This window comes from Ambystoma mexicanum, chromosome 11, assembly GCF_040938575.1.
Source record: "Ambystoma mexicanum isolate Mex_15411 chromosome 11, UKY_AmexF1_1, whole genome shotgun sequence".
Lineage (NCBI taxonomy): Eukaryota > Metazoa > Chordata > Amphibia > Caudata > Ambystomatidae > Ambystoma > Ambystoma mexicanum.
Genome location: NC_090934.1, coordinates 301217283 through 301238923, shown reverse-complemented (window position 1 = coordinate 301238923; position 21641 = coordinate 301217283).

The window sequence follows — 21641 nt, the reverse complement described above, 5'->3', positions numbered from 1 at the left end:
CTCAGTCCGCAGGCACACACACATGCCCTGAACTTACGCAGAAAGGCAGGCCATTGTCCAGGTCTTTTACAGGGTGGCACACTTCCCCAAAGTGCTTGGTGCCATAGATTGCACCCATGTGGCCCTACGTCCACCTAGGGCCACTGAGCACATCTACCAAAACCGCAAGCACTGGCATTCCATCAATGTGCAGGTGGTATGCGATGCAAAGGGAATCATCACCTCTGTGTATGCAAACTACCCAGCCTCCACCCATGACAGTTTCATATACAGAATGTCCGCCCTGAGCCGGGCCCTGGAAGCTGGGCAGCATGGTGACACATGGCTCCTAGGTGAGTACAAATGCCCGTCCACATGCATGCATGTCACACACAGACAAATACACAAACCCCAATAATCACAACCATTATCACCTCTCCAGGGGACAGTGCCTACCCTCTGAGCAACCACATGATGACGCCAATCCGGATTCCCACCACATCACCCCAGGTAAGATACAACGCTGCCCATATTGCAACCAGGGGCATAGTGGAGTGCACATTCGGAGTGCTCAAGTCACGCTTCCGCTTCCTTGACCGCTCTGGCGGGCAGCTACTCTATGCACCCCCAGTAGTGTGCAGGATCATTGTGGCACATGTGTCCTGCACAATGTTGCAACACGGCAGGGCGTACCGGTGGACATGGTGCTGCTTCCACATCCCCAACCACAGGCTGCCCATGGGAGGGGATAGGGCACGTGGCGAGGCAGCCCGGACCCAGCTTATGGCCACATTTTTCACCTAAACTCCCACTGCTGCGGAGTGAACACATGCCTGGCACATACCAGGTGACAATCGATGATGACAAAGAGACAGTCAACTGTCGCAACCTTACCACCCTGAGAATGTTGCCATGGAAGTGCCACATTGTGTGCATCCCTAGCTACTCAAACCTAACCAATCCTGTGTGACCAAAAGGAACACATACAAGGTGTGTATTACACACACACCTGCAAAACAAGCTATGACAATCACTGGTATGTCACCCAAACCCTCCAAGACCACATCACCCTTGCCTGCCACACCATGACATGGCAAGCAATAGCAAAACACCAACACAGTACCAATAATGTACGAATTGACATGTGAAAAATGGAAAGTGGTGTCAGACAATGATGCCTGTCATGGAATCAGATGAAATGACTGACCAACAACCTCCCATACAAAATAGGTCATACCCAAGTTCATTACCAACAGTTGTAGCATGAACATAACAATGAATGCCTGTTTACATGCACATTGGGCATGGCAAAATCACCACTGCAGAATCCGTGTGCTGTGTCCATTTCCTGCAACACACTGCTCAGCACACAGCATAGTGACCAGCCATTGTGTGTGACGCACACCCTGAGCATCACATGAAAACGACCAACTAAAATAAAAAACAAATGATGCATGTACAGGATCCACACATGTTCATAGATCATGTGCTGCAGGGACACAGTGGGCCCCAGAAGGCAAACTGAGTGCACATGTGAACATAGAAGGGTGGTTGTATATGTTGTGGATCATAGTGCGAGTGTGTGTGTCAGTGGGGACATGCACTCAATACATGCATGTGCAATCAAGTGACCATCAGTGTCCTCTACACATCGCATGTGAACATTGCCCATGTGCACACCCCAGCATGTCAAACCACTCCAATCCCCTCACACCTGAAAGGTAAACACAACACATGAACAGGCATTAATCAGCAGAATACATCATGTATATAGGACACCACAATTACAATGTCAGGGTGCCCATTACACTGTAGGCCAAGACAACTGTCCAACAACAAAATACCCACCACTCCCTCACATGTCACCATGACCCACTGAACAACTGCACCTGGGGTATGTAGCCTTCTTCCTTGAAGTCTACCTGGCCACAGGATCACCCTTCTCCTTTGTCTCCATCTTTCACCTTGCGTGTAAAAAGTGTCCAGCACCCTCAGAGCCCACCTTGACTGGCAAAAATACCAAATCAAAGAGGACTCCAAGGAGCCAAACACACAAGGCAAGCAAAAAGCCTGCAAGCAGCAAAATACACCAGAAGAGTCTCCAGTAGATGACTTGAAGTAGCAGTAAATCACAAAGCACAAGTACTAGCACAATGATGGAACAACCAAGGTAGCACAGTGAAACAATGCCACAACAGGATGTGTACCATGTTTGGTACATAATATACAATGATGCACCACAAACTGATGTGCAGTGTCACAGCTCCGGTGTACAGGTGCAGGAGTGGCATGAACCAACCACCCCCACCGTGGTCTGGGTGCCTGCAAGGTCAAACTTACACAGGCCTCTGAGACCCCGGTGGGGAAGGAGGGTCAGGGAAATGTTGTGGGGACAGGCATTGGTATTCTGGATAACCCGGAAAGAGGGGTAGGAGAGGGGAGTAGGATTGTCAAGGGAAAGTAGGGAATGTACAAAAATCTACTATTCACATTAACACATACACAGTCAGACAAAACGTGTTCATCATGCACATTGTACCAAATGACTCAAATGGAAGTCAAAGAGAAACTTATCTCTGGGGTGAGTGCTGGCCTCCTGCCTGCACACTCTCAGGTCCGGTAACAGGAGCAGTTCAATGCTGCAAAGAGAGTCAAAGTTACTAATCTGTGTGTGCCCATAACAGACACACACACCACCATACATGCCCCAAAGTAACAAACTCCTCTACAAACAAACAATCTTGTGTGGTGCTCCGTACCCATACGTAATATTCCCTCCATGATGGTTCATACACAGTCAATGCAGTAAGTCCGGCGCACATGGGTTTGTGGCAAATGGAAGACCAATGTGTCAAGATTCACACAACATGCAATCTTCCCTGGGTAAGCAGCTTGACGCATTTAGCAAGGTATGACTTCAGTACAAGTTGTGTTCCAGCATCCCCCAAATAAAGTAGGTAGTGCATGTGTCTATTTCAACATGCAGATGGCATGCACTGCACACGAGTCTGCCCCTCGCTGTCTGTCCCTGTGTGCTGCTACTTTCCCTGGCTCAGAACGCTACAGGGCTAATACATCTGCCTAAATGGACCATGGTGGACCAGAGGATATGTGCAACTGCCCCTGCGTGTGCCCCTGACAAATTTGTCATCAACTAGCCATTAGTCCACCAACACATCTTACCTGTACTGTGCGCTTCAACACCAATATCTGTCCAAGCTGACCATCAGTGATGCTACTTAGCATGCATGTGCAACTGGCCTGGTGGAAGGTTGGCTGCGGTGTGGCCCCCTTGTGCTGCTCACCTTGCCTGGAGTTCCTGGAAACACGTCTGCTTCTATTGGATGTATGGGCGCAATCCCTGTGGCTGCGCTTGCGCACACATGCGCATGTCTGCACCATGCACCACCGAACGTGTCCAGCTGCCAGACATCCAATGGCCCATGTCTGCTGGCAAAGGTGGTCTGGAGGATCATTACTCTGCAGAAAGGGCACAAAACACATGATTAATGCTGGAAATTCACCTGTGTGTGTCTCTTCAGGCAGATCATGACTGGACCATGTCAGAGACGTACATCAGAATTCACACCATCAGTGTGACTTTGACAGGCAAAGTATGGTAGCCACTGTCTACAGCATGAATTGCATCAAGCACATGTACAGTAAAGATAAGAAACATACTACACAATGTATATCAATTAATGTACACATGAATCATGAAACCACACATCTCTCAAAAGAAGAAATGCGGTCGTTAAGACACCTATAATCCCCACTAGGGGTGTTAACACAAGTAGTACAGCAGCAGACACGCCACAGATATGACAGTCCAAAGCCCTTGTGAAATAGGCTGTAACACCGAACCATCCTTGCGAGACCATGGATAAGGGAAGCAGGAGTGGCTTATGTGAGTCAGGACCCCAAGCTGCAAACACATACACGAGACAAGCTTGAAGGGACCAACTGGAACAGACAGTGGATGCTTTCAAAAGCCACAAAGCACCACACCATCACATGAAAGCACAATAGACAAGCAATTTTGAACTATATTAACTAATTACACTAACTATAAAAAACCTACATTACCTAATTAAACTAACTATCAAATCGAAAGTTAACTAACTAAACTAAAAAGAAAAATCAAAAATGGCCACATACAACCCGGGGGGGAGGCACCCAGTAGGGGGGAGTTACAGGGTGCTGCTCAACACCGACATGCGATGATGTTGAGGAAATAAAAACCTACATGGGCTCAACGCCTGCACAGCCCGACCTGTGTGGGAGATACCTCGTTGTCCGAGTCTGGCTCTTCCTGAAAAAGAGGATGTGGCACAGGAGCCTGACCACGCCTAGCCGCAGCTTACCCCTCGTCGGCAGCAAGTAAGCCGGACGGGTGAGCCTGGTTCTGTGCGGCGAAGACACGTAGGTCTGCATGCAGAACCTCCCGTGATATGCGCGCTTCCTCTTGCAAGGTAACGTGTGTAACACGGAGTTCATCCTGCAAGACCTGGCTGGACAACTGATGCGCCTCCCGGCAAGCTTGTAGCTCAGCCGAGATGGTACGCTCAAGCTGCGCAAACCTCTCCTCTGACCGCGCCCTCTGGGACATCAAGAGGACACCCAGAGTGGATCTGAGGGACTCATATTCAGCCCTCAGGGCCTCCATGTGTGCCTCTGCGTGAGCAGCAATTGCTTGATGCAAAGACAACATTTCAGCCTGGCGTGCCCTGCCTGAGGCCGCCATGCCCAGTCTGAGCGAGCGGGCCGTGGACTGTGCCGCCCGCTGCTGGAGAAGCACCTGCCTAGCAGGGGGGGAGCACGGATTGGGCCACACGCTCCATGCTCACAGCGATGTTTTCCATTGCTGCCCCCTGGCATTCTGAATGGGCAGTCATTTCTTGCTCTCACTCAGTATACCTTGGTGGCGCGCGGCCACCGCGTTGCTGGGCTTGACACCTGTGGGACCCAAGGACCGGCCATCCTCGTTGGGTTGGCACCGCCCGCGGCTGCATGACTACATGCCCCCGTCGACGTGATGGCCCAGGCCCATCAGCAACTGGTGTTGAGGGTGACCCTGCATCCTGATCCACCACAGGCGGAGGTCCCACCACTGTCCACACACCTCAGTGCAGGTGTCGTGGACAGAGGAGTGTCCACATCAGAATCACTCACCCCTGACGTATGGACCTGATGCACATCCAACTCGACATGGACGTCAGAGTGGTCATCTGGTCTGGACTCATTGCCAGCCAAAGACAAGATGGTCTGCAGCACATGTGGATTTTCGTGGCCTACCACCCCATGACCCCTACTTGTGCCGGGTTGCTGTAGTGATAACAACCCTGTGCCTGGCATGACAACACCATCCTCTGGCTCCATCGCATCAATAACGGAAAATTAGAGAGAAAAACAGATCACTACACATGTTAGAAGCAGACAACACACACACACATGGACATCACGCAGACAGCCAACACATGAAGCAAACATGTCACACACAAAAGAGAACCTGCCATGTATGCCGGGTGAACGTGACATTGCTTCTGTGATTAGGCATGTAAAAGGGTGTTATACCGCTCAGAAGTGGGTCGATGCAGTGCTGGACATTTGTAACTTACTCACTATCTACATGTACAAGTACTTCATGATGTGTATCAGAAAATGTGAAGGCAGTGCAAGGTCAAGTTCAGGCATCACGTGAAATGTGAATGCAATGGGGTGCATGGCTACAAGCAAACCACCCCTCACCCGAAGTGGAAATGCAGGGATCCCTTGCATGGTATCAAAAGGATGACCAGATACCTGTGCATGGCAGATAGTGTTGACTAGCATCAATTGCATCATCTGAGTCAAGTGACAACACAGCAGACGATGATGGGACAGTAAGCAGGACAAATGATGAACCCTCAGGAGTACACCCACGTGTGCAGAAGACACTACACCAGTTGGACAGAGTCAGTGGGCCTGAAACAGGCTGAGGCCTGGGATCCACACAGACTGTCACACCCTAAACATGTGTGGGACGCAGGACTGAACCACAGTGGCCATGGGAAGCTGATGAAATGCCATGCAATGTAGGTCACCCTGGACACGTACTACAATGATCATCCAGTCAAGGACACATAGGGGCATGCATGGAATGCACATGGAGCATGAATGGGCACTCATGTCCCTGCGGAGCATCTGACATCTGCACAGTCCAAGTGAAACACACTGCATCAAGTACAAAGGATATACCCCACTGCACATGTCTGGCAGGTTGGCTGGTGGAAGTTAGCATGTACACAGGACGCATGAACAGGCCATTGCTTTATGGCAAAATGATGCAGACCAGTGCTAAGGTGATATTGGGGTGCAGGGGGGTGGAGGGGCAAGGGAGCATGCCTACGTGGAGTACCCACATGCAGGCAGAGGACACATGCACATCAGTCATGCAATGACATAGTCCCAGTGCTGAGAGGAAGGACACCCCAGGCTACATGCAGAAGGCCCAGTGAGCTGGAACATGGACCGGAGGGGCATCCAGGTGACCAGCATGTGAGTAGGCTGCAAGTGTGGTGATGAGGACAGTCCCAGTCTGCTCCTCATGTCCACCATCCTGCAGAGCAGCCACGCATCAGTGAAGCATTGCATTACTTGCACATCTGAGCCATGTACACATGACATGTAGTGGCAGTCATGCACAACACATCACACAAGTAAAACACACATGGCCTCGACAAACACGCAGCAACACTCACTGGACTGGGCATCAAAGTCGGGCATCTCTCCCACTCCTTCGACCGATTCAGGTGGTAGGAACTCTGCAACGAGTGACTCATGCGGAGTGAGGTCTTCCTCCTCAGGTGCCGGCCCACTGCCAGTCACCAGAGTCATGTTATAATTTGAGGCACGCTTTGCCTTAGCGCTGCGTTTGAGGTCATTTCAACGCTTTTTGCACTCTTGCGCCGTACGCACCTCATGGCCGAATGTACTCACATGTTCCGCAACTTGCTTCCAGTGGGTATCACAATGGGCAGCCGTAGTTTGACAATTAGGCCCCACTAGCATGTCACGGTTATGGTCCTGCACGTAGTCCACAAGGAAGTCAAGTTCCTGTGCACAGAAAGGCTTCTTCCTCGACGTGCAGGAGGTCGTGGCTGTGTGTGGGGTCCCAGCCTGTGCTGCTGGTGCAACCTTCCTCCTCTTGGATGTTGGGGCAGACCCTGGCTGGCAAATGCCGCCCTGATCACTATGGCCAGTGGCACCAGTGGATTGAGCCAAGGGAGTGGCAGGTGGAAGGATGACCAAAGGCCTGACTTGCGTCAGTGGCAGCTGGGGGCCCTCGAATAGACCCTGCGCAGCAACATCCGCTGTGGCAGGGTCATTGACCGCGACTGTCCTGGTTGGTAGACTCACAACCGGGGTGTTGTTGGCTGCATCTGCCCCTGCACTTGCCAACACCCGGCTGGTCGGGGCAGCAGATGACCTTACTGCCCCAGGGACACGTGTCTCAGTCAGGGCAGCCCTGCGTGCACCTACGGTTTTCCTCCTGTCCTGTTGGAAATCTTCCATGGACTCTTCAAGTGCCAACGCAGCCTGCGCTGGCAGACCCTGAGCCTGGGTGGTGGTGTCCACAGCTGCACCTGTGGCTACCACTACCCTTGAGCCCGTGGCAGTCGATGAAATGGTCTGCCAGGTCACATGGGCGCCAGTGACAGATGCAGAAGCTGCATCTCCCAGAACCACAGGGGGTGGTGGCATGACTGCACCAACACATGGCACAACACCGTGCACAAGTGGCGCACCCCTGCCTCTTCCCCTCTGTGGCCACCCTGGACACCCTGGAGTCCCCATATTCCCTGGTCACCCCGACCACATACCTGACTACGCCCGCCTCGAGGAGTACGCCCAGCTGCGGTGCCCCTCACCTTTGGTGGCCTCCCAACCATGGCACAGATGGAGTAGTGCCGGCACAGATGGAGAAGTGCCAATGGGAGGTGTACACAACAATTGTCCTGGGCAATTGGGGTGAAGGTGGTGGGATGCAAGATGTTAACAGCACCCCTGCACCTGCAAGGCTGTATGTGACGCGGGTGATGAAGTGATGGGTCACGCAATGCTCAGGCACTCCAAAACTGCTGTAAAACTGTGCACGCAACCCCTGCAGCCTATGTGCATGGAATTAACCTCCCGCAGTACGCGGTGGCACCCAGGAACACGAGAAACGCTACGCGTGGGACACGCAGGCTACTATGACCTCAAAAACAGGTACGCGATACACAGGGGCACCCGTAGTGGGAAAAATAGCATGCGCGACTCACCGTCAGACTAGCATGATGATGAAAAACGCACGTAGCCAATACCCCCGCCAAAAGAAGGGATACGTCCTTGATCCGCTGTGAAGTTGTGATGGTGCGAAACAACACGAAGTAGCAACACACACGTCGGTCTCCATGAAAGGCACGTACAGCGAACTGCTGGCCCCCTCACCTTTAACCCGTGCTGAGGGAAACACCCGCACGCGTCACGTCACTTACGCGCTTAGGCCCTTTCCTCGAATTACACGCATTCACACACAGACGTTTGTTTTTTTCACGTGCTGATCCAGTATGCACCCGTGTTGAGGGAAACACCTGTGCGTGTTACGTCACAGACGCGCTTACACGCTAAGTGCCTTTCCTCGAATTACACCCTGACGTGTACTTTTTTCACGTGCCAAATCACCCCGTATCAAGCTGGCCACGCGACAACACACGGAAGACCACGCTCCTGCCCAAATGGCCATTTCCCTGCCCCCAAGAGCCCCGGTATGCTCCCACCTGCCATCTGCTGCTGCCTGCCTGCCTGCTGCCCACGTGCCCTGCTATTTGGTGCCTGCACGTCAGCCATCTGCAGGGGTCCAGTTGCTGTGTCCACCCCTGCTGGAACAGAAGACTCCCGATTGGATACCATCGCTCCACAGCCTAGCCCCAGGACCCAGTTGCCCACCCACACCTGCCTCGGGGGTCGCCATGTCGGGGCAAACACCATCTGAGACCACTGGAGACCCCCAGCCAGAGAGGCAGAGGGCCACCAGCTTCAGTGAGAAGGAAGTTGGTGTCCTGGAGGAGCATGTGTGTCTGGGGCATTATGATGCCCTCTTCACACCATCGCGCGCCGACAAGGAAGGATGGGAGAGGATCTGGGAGGACGTAGTGGTTGCCATCAACGCTGAGGGGGTGGCAACCCGTGACATCAGGCATGTCCGGAAGCGCTGGGAGGACTTCAGGTCCAGGACCCTCAACAAGGCCTGGCGCCTCATGAAGGCAGATGATGCAGAGGGGTGCCGGGTCAGCCTGACCAACATCCAGATGAGGGTCCTGGAACGAATTAGCCCAGCACTCCACGCCCAGATCCTTCGGAGGAAGACCCCTCTGGAGTTGAGCGGTAAGTGGCCATGCATTGCTGTGTGAAACAGGGCATGTTGCAGTGTGCTGGTAGTCAGCTACTTGCCTGTATGTGTAACATAGGCCATGTATGAATGTGTGTGTGCAGGGACATCATGGTAATGCATGTGAGACCAATAATGCATGAACCACATGGATGGTGCATGTGTTCAAATGCAACATGGGGAGCAGCATGCAGAATGCACATATGAATGCATGCCTGTCCCTGTTCTTCGACATGGATGGGGGTGAGAGATGGATGCTGCTCTCATGTACATGTATGGTGTACATGTCTGTGTGTCTGAGAAGCATGTGTGTGACTTTGAAATGCCATGGATGCATGACACTTGTCCGTAGATTCACTTATGCAGTCTAGTCACACTTGTATCCACTGTGTCAACATTTATGTCAATAGAGGCCCTTGTACATGGATGCTGATGTTGATTGCATGCGCCGTGCCTGTTTCTGCATGTGTGTATCCTGCATTGACCCATGTGTTGTGGAGGGACAGGATGGAAGTGACGTTTTGCAGTGCCACTCATATGTTATTGCTTCCTGTCTAGGGGACTATTGCACAGTACCCTGATGCTTGTGTTCTATGTCTCCCTCTACGCAGCGTAGAGTGAAGAAGAGGGCAGAGATGGCGATGTGGAGCTAAGCGGCGGGGATGCCTCCACCGGGCGACGATGCAAGGCCCAGCCACCCTCCCAGGTATTGCCATCATCCGGGAGCGAGGGGACTGGTGCTGCGTCTGCCACTACGGCTGTAGCGGAAGGGCTGGGTGAGCCCCCACAGGGGCTTGCAATGGCGGAAGACGGTGCAGAGACATCCAGGTTGGTGGAGGAGGAGGAGCCCGCTAGTGAGCCGCACATGGGGCCTGGTGGGGGTAGTACCACTGGTGCAAGTGGTGCAGTCCAGGGTCAGGAGGCAGCACAGGTCGCCGCGGAGGGGCTTGTGCATGTCGCTGTCCCTGACCCTGTGACTGCACCACCATGCACCTGCAGAGATGCCGCATCCCAGACCCGTCCGCAGATAGGGGGGAGGCCCACGTCATCTGGCTCTCCACTACCTGCGGACGAGGAGTCCCATGACCGTATGGGCACCATCCTGATTGGTGTCTCGTTGTGCACGCGTGTCATTCATGATGACGTGCGTGCTTCCTGGGGGGACCATGCACGCCATCATGAAGAGCTGCGTGGCAACGTGGCACAGTTGGGAGGGGCCATGGTCGGTGGGTTCCTACATGTGTCGCGCACTCTGGCGGACGTCTCCTCCTCTGTGGAGACTATGCGCCAGTCGTTCTCCCAGCCGTCTTCCGGCCCAGATTCCACCAGGGCCCCCTGTGGACCTGGCCTGACCAACACAGCCAGCTTGGTGGAGATCCCATCCCTGCCACAGTCGGGAGTCGGCGGTCCAGCAGCGGTGGATACCCCAACAACTGGAGACCAGAAGATGGAGGATGTGCAGCCATCATCGGATAGGGCACATGGACAGCAGCAGCAGCAGGTTCTAGGTGGGAGCGATGATGGCTCGGGGCCATCAACATCAGAGGGGCAGGCATCAGCCAGAGGGCAGGAGGACCCTGGAATGGGTGTGTCTTCCGTGTGGCTGCGGTTGGGCAAGCGTATAGATGCGGAGCAGCAGCGGGCAGAAGAGGCGCGGCTCACCATGGTCAGGGAGGAGTTCTACATGCGTCGGGCATTGAGGCGGGCTGAATGCCTCGAGGCAACTCGCAGGGAGTTCGAACAGGGCATGGATGCATCCATGTGAGACCTCGGGCCATGGCAGAGGCCCGCCTCCAGGAGATTGACATGGAGTTCGATGATGCCCTGGCCCACAACATCACAGAGTGAGCCGTAGGACTTGTCCGCCGCCATTGTATATAGTTAGTTAGTGTTAGGTTTTCTTTCTCTTTTTTTTTTCTTTTGTGACGGTTGGACAATGCCCCATGTTTTTGTATATGGTTCTAAATTAGGTCAATTTTTTTATGGGTTTCATTTCATTTGTTGGGCTCATGGACTCTGGTTTCAATCTTTGTACATAGTTGGACTGTGGATTTCTGCAAAACTATTATTTTACTTCACCATGGTTCAATGGATTTTTAAATTTAGGTTTCCTTTGGATTTGCTTTGGTGGACAAGGAGTTTTCACTGACTGTTACGCTCACCTGACTCCCACGGAGGCGCTGGCCTGGTTCGCGCTGCTGACCTCTTCTAAAGTGATGCGCAGGGTTCGGAAGACGGACTGGACCGGGCCCCCAAATCTGGCTTGTCTGGCTCGCAGAAGTATCCTTCTGTAGGTGAAAATAGGGGACTAACTGTCTGCGGGGGAATGCAATCGGCCTCCCACTTTCCCCTCTCACCCTCATCGAAACCCTTCTGTGATTCCTCGTAGCGTCTCACCTTAGGGTCTGGAAGGACAAGCTCTCCAACCTGCTTCTGATGCTGGGGCGCGTTGGTATCCAGTTACTTCACTGGATTTTCGGATTGGTGAGAACCAAACTTGCTTGGCTTCAAGGTAAGTTTTTTGATAAGAGGTTCCCCTTGTGTCCATGCATTAATGTACTAATGCTAGTGTCTTTTTCCCCATAGGGGCCGGGGTATGGAATGCCGGGGAACAGGCACCGACCCGAGATGAGAGGTGAAATGCTTGTAGAAATCAGGTAAGTCCTTAATGAGCGTTTTTTGGTAATGTCTTTTCATTCGCTCATTAACGCTGATGTCTCTTTTTCCCCTTAGGGGCCGGGGTCCGGAAATGCCAGGATGCGGCGCGGACCCGAAATGAAGAGGGAATGAATCAACAGGTAAGTCTTAACATGGAGATTTAGCTTTCCTTATTCCCTTCTCTCTCTCACCTTTTGTTCTGGTCTTTTTCTCCCTAGGCGCTGGGGCGTGACTGCGAATCCGGATGATCGCTGCTGAACATGGAGGCGCCCTGTAAAGGTGAGTGGAATGCGGCGCTGCAGCGATCGACGCGATGAGCTTTTAAATAAAAGTTTTCCTTTTCACGATTGTCGGCGAGATTTAGCAGGTAAGGACTTTTCCTTCTTCTGTTCTCTTCTTCTCTGCCTTTGCAGGTGATCCAGGATGCTGGCAGGCGTGGCAGAAGTCAGGATGCAGGAGCAGACACGGTGAGCGTCCAGCTGCTAGATGCAGAACAACGCGAAGCACGTGTGGCTGTTCGTATGGGGTTTAAATAGCCTTGGAAGAAGTTCCAGGTATGTATCCTTCCTCCAATCAGGTATGTATCCTTCCCCGACCACGCCCGGATGGTAAATTAGTCCCACAGGTAAAGTAGTTCCTTTCAGGCCCCAAGGAGGCTGGGATCCTGCAGCATGGTCTGCATCAGGTAAGTGCACCCAAGCACTCCCATAATGAGCCTGGCTCCTATGGCGTCAGGACTGATGTCTTTTATGAGCCTGGCGCTATAGGTGCCAGGACACTGTCCAAAGGGCCCCTATATGGGGTTGCTGGGTCCTTCCTTGGGGACTGGATGTTCGCTTTCGGGGACGCAGGGCTTGAACCGGCTCCCCGGGAGCGGGCATCATGACACTGACTTTATTTTGGATAACTTTGGATTGTGACTTCATTCTTTTTTTTTATTTTTTGGACATGCATTTTTTTATTGTTTAACATTATTTTCATGCTTTGATTCCATTTGCTTCATTTTGTGCACAATACATTTTGATTTGTTACTTCCATGTGTGGCATTCGCTCATTGGTTTACTGCATGTCACAATGTGGGTTTACACAATCACTGGCCCACAGTGTGTGTGTGTGACAGACATGTGTTGATGTGAATAGTTGACTTTTGGTTTGTGACAAGAAATAGGTCTTTCAGTGTGGGGTGGATGGGAAACTTGATTGTGTCTCAAGACTGGGGTGGCGTGCAGTGGGATTTTGGTGGACATGAGGCCCATGAATGTGCATCTTTATGATATGTTGGGTGGGGACATGAGTCAGGGCCTGCTGGCAGGTGCCCGTCAATGCAGGGTGGGTGGGGGTACAGGGGGACATGTGTCGGGGCCTGCTGGCAGGTGCCCGTCAATTCAGGGTGGGTGGGGGTGCAGGGGGACATGTGTTGGGGCCTGCTGGCAGGTGCCCATCAATGCAGGGTGGGTGGGGTTGCAGGGGGACATGACTCGTTGCTCACTGGTGCATGGTGACATGTGGGCTGGCTGGGGCATGGCCAGGGTGGATGGGCTGCCTATGGGACATGACCAGGGGTGCAGAGTAGTCCCCTGTGGTGTGGGCTGGCTGCAAGGGCTGGGGAGGGGGTACAGGGCACACCTGGGAGGACACACACTGCTACATCATGTTTGGAACTCCCAGCGCACCCCTCAGAATACACGTACCCCACCCGCACATGGCCTGTCACGTGTGATTCTCCACGCGCACCCCCAAAATACATGTACCCCACTCGCACAGGGCCTATCGTGTGTGATTCTCCACGCGCACCCCTGAAATACACATACCCGGCTCGCACAGGGCCTATCGCGTGTGATTCTCCATGCGCACACCGGAAATACACGTACCCGCTCGCACAAGGCCTGTCACGTGTGATTCTCCATGCGCACCCCCGAAATACATGTACCCCGCTTGCACAAGGCCTATCGCGTGTGATTCTCCACGCGCAGCCCCAAAATACACGTACCCTGCTCGCACAGGGCCTATCGCGTGTGATTCTCCACACGCACCCCTGAAATACACGTACCCTCTCGTAAAAGGCCTGTCGCGTTTGATTCTCCACACGCACCCCCGAAATACACGTAACCCGCTCGCACAAGGCCTAGCGCATGTGATTCTCCATGCGCACCCCCGAAATACACGTACCCTCTCGTAAAAGGCCTGTCGCGTTTGATTCTCCACACGCACCCCCGAAATACACGTACCCCGCTCGCACAAGGCCTAGCGCATGTGATTCTCCATGCGCACCCCCGAAATACATGTACCCCGCTCGCACAAGGCCTGTCGCGTGTGATTCTCCACACGCACCCCCAAAGTACACGTACCCCGTTCACACAGGGCCTATCGCATGTGATTCTCCACGCGCACCCCTGAAATACACATACCCCGCTCGCACAAGGCCTGCCGCGTGTGATTCTCAACACGCACCCCCGAAATACACGTATCCCGCTCGCTAAGGCCTATCACGTGTGATTATCCACGTGCACCCCCGAAATACACGTACCCACTCGCACAAGGCCTGTCGCGTGTGATTCTCAATGCGCACCCCTGAAATACACGTACCCACTCGCACAAGGCCTATCGCATGTGATTCTACACACCGCACTCCCAAAATACACATACCCCATTTGCACAAGGCCTGTCGCGTGTGATTCTCCACGCGCACCCCCGAAATACACGTACCCCGCTCACACAGGGCCTATCGCATGTGATTCTCCACGCGCACCCCCGAAATATACATAACCCGCTCGCACAAGGCCTGTCGCATGTGATTCTAAATGCGCACCCCCTGAAATACACGTATCCCGCTCGCTAAGGCCTATCGCGTGTGATTCTCCACGCGCACCCCCGAAATACACGTACCCACTCGCACAAGGCCTGTCGCGTGTGATTCTCCACACGCACCCCCGAAATACACGTACTCCGCTCGCACAAGGCCTGTCGCATGTGATTCTCAACGCTCATCCCTGAAATACACGTACCCCGCTCGCACAGGAACTATCGCGTGTGATTCTCCACACGCACCCTCGAAATACACGTAACCGCTGGCACAAGGCCTGTCGCGTGTGATTCACCACGCGCACCCCGCTGCGAGCGGGGTTTGTTTATTTGGAGGGGTGCACAGGGAGTTTTACAGGCGTTTTTGTGGTTGGGGGGCTGTATGCTGGTTCACTGGCCTGTGCGCCATGTACAGGATTTGTGTGCTGTTCATGGCGCATGGGGCGGGGTTGGGGGCGTAACTTGGAGGGCACATGACAGTGCAATTCCGCGCAGCTTCCCGTGGAATACATCGAGGCTTTCCCCTTCCTCCTGCCTCGCACACCTCATCCTGAACCGTTCATAGTCCCTGTTGACCATGGGTCTGAAATACTCATTCAGGGCTACGATGGCTGCCTCGTAAGACTGACTTCGGGGCCTCAATGTCTTGAATAGCCTCCGGACAGCCAGCCTGGCCGAGTACAGGAGTGTCGGGCGTTTTGCTGCATCTTTGATTTCCATCACCTCAAAGTACAGCTCCAGGTTTTCCACCCATGGTGTCAAAGTGGGGCAGTGGCGCAAGCTGTCCGCGACATACGCCCTCATTGTCCTCCTCCGTCATGGTGACTGCTGGTCGGGCACCCTCTGTGGCCACAGAAGGTGGGTCTGCGGGTGCCTATCCGTCTATGACTATCTTGGAGGGCACACGAGCGCTCCGTTGGGAGCCGCTACCCTTGTGATGTTGTTGGTGCGGGTCGTGCACCCCTTATTCCTTGGCTTTCATATGATGGGATCCCAGAGGGCGCACAAGCACTCCGGGTGGAGCCGCTACACCAGGTCTGGGCAGGTGCTGAGCTCAGGAGGGGTTTGATGACACCCCTCTTACTTATCTGGGCTTCCTTCGCTGGTGGCCAGGCTGTTCACCGCTGCGGCCTGGGTATTGCTGGAGTCTGCCTCCCCTCCTCTGCAGGGGGAGGCGGAGAGATGGCCCTGCCCCCTCTATTTGTCCTGGGGTTTGCTGAGGCCGCTCCCCCTTCTTTGTCGGCCCGCCGCCGGGGCCACGCCCCTCTTCCTCGTCGGCCCGCTGTTGGGCCTGCTGGGGGAATGCCCCTTCCCTTCTTGCGGCCTCCGGGCCCCTGCCGTGCCCCTTTGTTGCGCACCGCCGGGGGCCGGCGGGTCCTTAATGATGCCGGGGTCGTGCGTGCACAAGATGGACTGTCCGCCGCCCCCTCCACACACGGCCGATGCCGCAACACGGGCTGCCACCGGGCCACGAGCACCAGGCCCGGAGCACGCCCTGAGCAGTCCCCAGCCAGACACGCCGTCTCACCGGCAGTTCACTGTTCGACGGCCTGCGCCGCAGATAAATACTCCCCTTGAGGGGTGGAGGCAACTGGTATTGGCACCGGGCGCCCGCTGTTGGAAGTGCGTCCAGGGGGCACTGGCCGCCTAGTGCGAACGCACACGCGGCCTCTTTGCTCCACCCCCTTTTCGCGAGGCCAACGGAGGAGCATCGAATCCTACAGCACTTCGCTCAGCAGGCCCGCAAAGGGGGGCAAAGATCCTCGTCGCCAGTGTTATGGGCTGCCTCCGGTCACCAGGACACCCCACTGATGTTGTCGGGATCACCCGACAAGATGGAAGCGCCCGGGGGGCAGCCGGTGAACCTGTGGTAAGGGAGCACCCTACGGTGCCTGGTGTCACCGGGCGCAAGCTTCACAATGTGGGGGTGTCACCCCCAGTCTCCAGCAGCCGCGGCTCTGAGGGCACTCGAGCCGTGCTGCACACTAGGCCACGACCAGGTGGCAGGCCCACAACCCACAAAGGCACAGACACGAGTTGCCACTTCCTGGGGCTCTGCTGCTCTGCCCTCGCAGCGCCAGCAGAGCCCCTTTTATTGAGTGAGCATGTGAGCGCGCGAGCGTCATGACACAGTCATGACGCTCACGTCAGCAACACTAGACCACCACACAACACACACCCTGGGGAGTGCAGGTTTTATACCAATGCCAGGGTGTCGACAGTTGTGTATGTGCGGCACAGGAAGTAATCACAGTGTTTAACGGTAGTGACTGGCCCTGCCTTAAACTAGGCATGCCTCTATATTCAAAGTGCGGGTCACGTCCGCCATCCGTTATACCACATGACGGCAGACGTCTCTGCTGCAACATCGTGGTTTGGTCAGAAGCAATAAAAAAGAAAACAAAATGAGGTGAAATTTAGGGGAGCAATGGGGGTTTGGTAGAAGCATACGTCAGCCTGACCAACGCTGCCTATGTCCAACTGCATGCTAATGAGCCAGTAAAGGTCGCATTGGTGGGCTGTACCTGTCAGTAAGGGCTTGACAGCCTGAGTTAACACCCCCTATATGAAGCAAGAGCTTTTGGTGTGGACTAGTAGTGTTATTGTCTGTCAGCACTCACAGACCACTACTGGCAATTAGCACAATTAGTACCATGTCGTAACGTCCAGGGTGCAAATGGTGAAGTGATACCTTCATTGTGCAAATGCACTTGGTACATGATGCATACATCCAAAATTCAAAGCAGATGGCTGTCATGAAAACAATGAAGTTAGTTCTTTCACAAAAGGCAGAGCCCTCTTTCTACTTTTACAGCATAAACGGTGATTCATTTGGGGCTGAGCCCCCTCCAGGCCTGATAGAAGACAGAGTATGTAATGGCCCTTTTGTAGTAGATTACTTGCAGTGAAGACAGGAGTCAGGGAATCTTTAACACGATTGTTTATTCCTTCACAGTCCCATGCATCAATGCACACGACGTGCATGTAACAACAATAAAGGCCAACGTGCCTAATTAACATAGGGCATGCTGCTGTGATGTCCGTGCGTGTAATACGCACTGCAGGCCCTGTTTGTCCGAGAAGCCGGCGGGACGCTCCTGCGTTCGCGTCCGCTCTCTCCTCTCGCTCGCTCTCTCTTTGTGCGCGCGAAGCCGCGGGGGCGGGCTCATCGCGCTCACAGGTCTCGCGAGAGCGGGAACTCTCGCGATGCCTCTACACATCTCCCCTTTTTAACCAACAACACATTCACTGTAAAACATAGTCACTATATCTCACCGGCCTTCTGTGTTCCCTTCTGGGCCGATCGCTTGTTCCCATGCACTCTTCCTGTTGCACCGGTTCGGGGTCTATACTCGGTGGTTCTTGTTCAACTTCGATTTCCGTCCTTTCTCTGTCGTCTCCTGCTAGTTCTCTTTCTTCAGCTCTTTCGTAGTCCTTTTCAGCTTCCATTCGAGATCTCTCCTGTGTACTCACTTGCTCCCGAGTCTTCTGGAACAGTGCAACTCTTTCAATGTTCCATGCGCGTCCATCTTCCGTGCGGACGTGATTAGTTCCCCTGTGAACCACTTCGATGGGTTGGCTATACCGAGACCCTGTGACCTGATCTTTCTGGGGTAGTCTGATTTTGACCAAATCTTCTTTCCCTATGTCGGATGCTTGCTTAGTCCTTCTTCTCCAATCACTCCATGACTTCATGCGTGTTTTACTGTTTTCCATTCTCCACACTACCTCCGACATGTCCACTGCTTCGTCCTCTCGTACCTTCGACAACCATGGTGGAATCTGCGTGGATGCCGCACTCCTCCCTCTCAACATTTTGAACGGAGATATTTGGGTGATCCCATTTGGAGTGAGTCTGTGAGCCGCTATGGCTTCCTTGGTGATTTTGAGGGGGTCCTTACCCGAAGCGGTTGCCAATTGAATTGCACCCTTTATGAATCTGTTTGCCCTCTCCACGAGCCCATTTGCTTGGGGGTGATATAGGGCCGCTTTCCTTTGTTTGATGTGGTTTCTTTTCAAGAATTCGTCCATGTCCTTGGAAACCAGTTGCACCCCGTTGTCAGTGACCACTTCACTGGGAAGGCCTTCCCGCTAAAAGATTTCGGTGAGTACTTCTATGACTGTTTGGGTAGTTATGTTCGGGACAAACTCCGCCTCCACCCACTTGGATAGGTAGTCCACCATTACTATGCCGTAACGATGTTCAGGTGCCATGGCTTCCAACGGCCCTATAAAGTCGATGCCCACTTTGGACCATACCGCCTCTGGTATTTCTGTGGGTATTAGTGGTGCTTGGCGGACCTTAAGTCTCTTATCACTATTTAGACATTCATGGCAGCGCTCTATCATGGACCGAATTTCTTGGTCCATGGATGGCCACCAGTAGGCTTCTCTCACCCTGCGGCGCGTCATTGTGTTTCCCAAATGGCCTGCGTGGGCTCTACAGAGGATGGTGCGTCTCATTCCTGTGGGGGGTATAATCTGATCACTTTTCATGATCAACCCTTCCGTTTCAGACAGCTCCTCCGACACTTTCCAATAAGGCCTCATGCCCTCGGGCAGCGTTTTTTCACTTGGCCATCCTTCTTTGATCCATTGGCGAATCATGGCCATGGTGGGGTCTTTTCCATCCTCTTCCTCCCAATGTCTCTCACTGAGTTCTAAGTAACCAGGTGCCCTCAAGTCAGTGATGGATGCAACTATGCATTCTCCTTGCAGGAATGTGGTGGCTTTTCCTTTGCACTCTGGTAGTCTCGACATGCAGTCAGCTTGCGAATTCTTCCAGCCTGAGATGTGCTGGATTTCAAACGTGTACTCCTGCAGCTTGGCCGCGATGCGTGCTAGTCTGGGCGTGGATACCTTAGTGCCTCCCGGGCTAAGCATGTGAATGAGGGGCTTGTGATCAGTCACCAGTTTGAATTTCGTGCCCCACACGTATGTCCTAAAGTGCTCCACCGCCCATGCACAGGCCAACATTTCTTTTTCAATGGTGGAATAGTTCTGTTCCGCCTCTGATAAGGCCTTCGAGGCAAATGCCACTACATGTTCTGTGTCACCTTTCTTTTGAGTTAAGACTGCCCCTAGTCCATATGCACTGGCATCTGTGGTGACGACCGTTTCCCACAATGGATTGAATGGCTGGAGGCAGGGTGCATCAATGATGTGTTGCTTTATCTTCTCCACCGAGGTCTTCTGGGGTTCTTGCCATGTAAATTCCGATCCCTTTCTGAGTAATTCACGGAGGGGTGCCGTGGTCTCCGAGAATTTGGGTATGAACTTGGCATAATACTCGGCCAGTCCAAGAAATGACCTCACCTCCTCTTTACTGGTGGGTTCCGGCGCTTTTGCAATGGCTTGCATGAGATTCTGTTTGGGACTGATACCCTCTTCCGATATTTTATATCCCAAGTACTCTACTTCCTTCACCTTGAATAGACATTTTTCATGCCGTAGTCGCACCCCTGCTTCTTGTAACTTGTTTAGAACGGTCCTCAGCGTGGCATCGTGTGCCTGCTCATCCGCTGCATACACCAAGATATCGTCCTGGAAGTACACCACATTTTGAACTTTCCTTAGCAGGACATCCATCATGCGTTTGAAAGCCGATGCTGCTGATGACAATCCCAATGGCATTTTGGTGAATTGATATGTCCCAAAGGGGGTGATGAATGCTGTGAGGGGTTTCGACTCTTCATGCAATTGTATTTGGTGATATGCATTTCTCATGTCCAATTTTGAAAATATTTTTGCTTCTTTCATCAGGAGAATGAGTTCGTTGATGCTTGGAAGGGGATAATTATCAGTGACCACTTCCAGGTTCAAGCTGCGCAGGTCTATGCACACCCTTAATTCCTGTGACTGGGGCTTCTTTATCAGCACGACCGGGCTCAGCCATTCGGATGCTTCAATTTCTTCAATGACCCCTTCCCTTTTCATTTTTTCCAACTGATTTTTAAAGGTGTCCCTTGCTGTGGCTGGTACCGGTCTCACACGGTGCTTTACTGGGACAGCATTTCTTTTGAGCACAATTTTGTGCAGGAAGCCTTTGATGTGCCCCAGCGCCTCCGAGAAAAGTGTCGGATAGTCACTTTTGACGACATGTCCACTCGTCACCCTGACCGACAAAACCTGATCTTCGGTGCTGGGATCCAATCTGATTTTTAGCTTGTCTTGGTCATCCCAACCCAACACTGCCGGACCTTCGTGACTGAGGTACACTCTGGTTGTGGTTTCCCTTCCTTTAAATTCCACTCTGCCCTTGATGTATCCCAGCAGTTCGACGGACGCCCCTGCGAACACAGTGGGTTTGTGCTTCGTGGTTAGTACTTGTACCCTCTCCTTTCCCACCATTTCCTTGTAGGTCCGAAGGGGTATGATCGTTAAATCAGAACCAGAGTCTGCCATGACCCTCGTTTCCCTGCCATCGATTTTGATCGTGCAGTGGGGCTTCTCTCTTCTGGCTCTTGTGCTGTTCACCATGATGACGGTGGGTCTTCCTTCATCTTCTGAGGAAGAATCTTTCTCTGGCTTGCGATCTGCATCGAGACTGGAGACTTTCTTGTTTCTCCACCGACACACTATAGAGAAATGACCAATTCGTTTGCAGATGGAGCACTCTTTGTCTCTGGCTGGGCACTCCCTGTCGAACGCTAGATGCTTCGTGCTGGTGCACCTGTGGCACTTGAGGGGTTCTTTCCTGTTCCCTCTTCCTTCTCTCGTGTCTATCGTTGGCCTTTCTTTTTTTGAATGGAATCTCACCATTTGTATCTCTGCAGGACCCTGGGCTCCT